Raw genomic sequence first — 3,171 nt, forward strand, 5'->3', positions numbered from 1 at the left:
TCCCTCCAGAGGCGCGCTTCGAAATGAACTTGCGTCGACATGGGCGGGGGCGGAACAGAGAAGGCGTTTCTCTGGCGCAAGTGGTATTTTGCAGTTTCAAAACAACGCTGTGCGCCGTGCGCCATTGACCAAAAAAAAGCTGGTCTAATGTGAGGCGCAATGTCTAAAGTCTGTAATGCGTATTCAGAACGCTATTTTAAGGGCGCATGTGCTTGCCCGCACAGTATAGGACCTGTAGGCTACACTTTACTTCTGTCGTCTTCACGAGAGATTTACACCAATTGTTTGGCAAGCCATATATAATTACAAGGAAAATAAAGTATTTACCACATGAGGAAATCATTGTGATATCCGTATCCAAGACATTTAAAAACTAGGCATACATCTAGCGTACACAATTGACCCAAATGATTCAGGTTAATTGAAGCTGCGTGACATTTGATTTATTGTATGGCTTTGTTGCATTTATTTAATGCCAGTAGTATTATACATCTTGTAAACTCATCTCTGTGTATGTGGACTTTATTTATGTACCTTGGGTTTGGTCAGCTGGTGCACTGGCTTGGGTGCCGATTTCCATGCCCCCAAATCCCTGCACGCTCTCAGGCGTGAGGGTAGACGTGGCGATGTCCTCTGCTGCCGTCAGATCCTGGGTCGAGGCAGATCCACCTCCCGTGAAGGCACGAGAACGACTGTTACCTTCCAGCTTGGATGTCCCACGTCTCCGGACGTCATTATAGCGTTTTCGGCAACGTTTTCGGGTGCCCCGTTGCAGAAACAATCACGGCAATATCTTGACATGCTTGCTTGACTGCTTACTTTTGGAGGGTTTCTTGCATCCCCATATATATCTATCTCCCGGCTTTTTACAAAGCCATACAATAAATCAAATGTCACGCAGCTTCAATTAACCTGAATCATTTGGGTCAATGTGTAGGCTACATGTATGCTTATTTTTTAAATATCTTGGATATGGATATCACAATGATTTCCTCAAGTGGTAAATACTTTATTTTCCTTGTAATTATATATGGCCAAAAAATGTGTGTAAATCTCACGTCGGTCTCCTCGGCTGTGAACTTCTCCGGTCTTCCACCAGGTAATTCCGCCATCAAAATAACAAGCCGCTATGGACTATGCGCTTCTCGCTCTTAAAGGGAATGTGAAATGACGCTCGGATTGGTTTATTGCATATTACGCCCAAACCACACCTATGGCTGAGTAACCTCCTTTGGACCAACCCTTTTGACACTTGCGCTGGACGCAAGTGTGTTTTTTCCGCCGTTAAAATAGCAACTGCGCCATAGAGCCGCCCACACAGCTACTTGCGCTTGGCGCCGTCCTACTTGCGGTTCTGATCGGCAAGATAGGGCCCTAGCTCTGTCAGATACAGCACTGGTCAGTCTCCTTCCCTTATCTGGCTCTGGTGTGCTCCTGACCTGGCTGGAGGCTAGAACTAAGAAACTGTAAGTTGAACCTAAAGTCTACAGACTTACTAGACCCTATAGGTGAAGGCTTTGTCCACGGTTTCATTTTAAAACAATGTTTTAAAACAAAAATGATCTCCGTCCAGACAAGCGTTTTAGCTCTGTATCATAAACGAGCTCAGTCCAGACTAACATGCCTGAAAATGGGAAAAACCCTTCCGGAATAAGTTCACCTGATAGGAGTGTGAGGAGTCAGGGAAGGATACGTTGCAGCTTATAATACCCGGTCAGGAAGCAAACATGGGTGTCTGCATCATCTTTTCCAAAACTCTCAGTGTCTGGCTGTCCACACATAAATGCAACATCAGAGTTTACAAGCTAATACAGGACCAGCATGGTTTCTAAAGTTCCGTTCTAGGGTCTCGAAAACTCAGGAGTCGTTTAGATGCCAGAGTGAAACTCAGGAATAGTATAGCTGCCAGCCGGAAAACTTGGATGTAGCTGGAGCTGGATTTTACAGCCGAGAAACTAGAGATTAGAGACTATAAACTACAGACTAGAGACTACAGATTAGAAACTAGAAACTAAAAACTAGAAAACTAGAGACTAGAGATTAGAGACTAGAGACCAGAGACTAGAAACTAGAGATTAGAGCCAGGAGACTGATCCTGAGTCTGGACCCGGATTTTACAGTACAATGGAACATGCTGTTGTCATGACGGAACTCGCGCTGTCTCTTTCCACCCAAGGCCGGTGGGTGATTTAAGCCGTGACCTCTCTCTCCCTCTCCGTCAATGATTTACTCAGGAACACCAGGCTCACACACTTTCCACCGCAGACCCCCCACCAGCCAGGGTCCAGGGCCAGGCACACACACTTTCCACTGTAACCCACCCCCACCCCCCGGAGTCCAGGGCCAGCCGTAAGACCCCACCAGCGAACAGGATCTCCCACAGGAGACACATGAGTAGCTGTGTGTGCAGAGGGAGGGCAGGGGCAGGGGCAGCCATGGCTGTCCTATCACCAGCCCTACCCCAACATCTTAATCTACCCCTCCCAGCCCTACCCCAACATCTTAATCTACCCCTCCCAGCCGTACCCCAACATCTTAATCTACCCCTCGAAGCCCTACCCCAACATCTTAATCTAACCCTCCCAGCCGTACCCCAACATCTTAATCTACCCCTCCCAGCCCTACCCCAACATCTTAATCTACCCCTCCTACCCCAACATCTTAATCTAGCCCTCCCAGCCCTGACCACTGGCATAACATGAAGTTATGGAGGAAGCAGGAAGGAAGTGAGGCAGCAGGCAGGAAGTGAGGCAACAGGGAGGAAGTGAGGCAGCAGGCAGGAAGTGAGGCAGCAGGGAGGAAGTGAGGCAGCAGGCAGGAAGTGAGGCAGCAGGGAGGAAGTGAGGCAGCAGGAAGGAAGTGAGGCAGCAGGAAGGAAGTGAGGCAACAGGTGAAGGGTCCTGGCTGGCAGAGAGAAGCCCAGGGCATGGCTCTGGACACGGGCAGCAGATTGCCCTGTGTCCCCCTTGTGGCTCCGGACACGGCCGTGGTCCTCCTGGGAACGTGGGTCGCACACAGAGGGGGTCGCACACAGGGGGGGTCGCACACAGAGGGGGTCACACACAGACGGGGTCTCACACAGGGGGGGTCGCACACAGAGGGGGTCACACACAGACGGGGTCTCACACAGAGCCCCAGTGTGAGGGGCCCCTGGCTGCTGAAAGCCTCTGT

This window comes from Sprattus sprattus, assembly GCF_963457725.1.
Source record: "Sprattus sprattus genome assembly, chromosome: 11".
NCBI classification, from domain to species: Eukaryota; Metazoa; Chordata; class Actinopteri; order Clupeiformes; family Clupeidae; genus Sprattus; species Sprattus sprattus.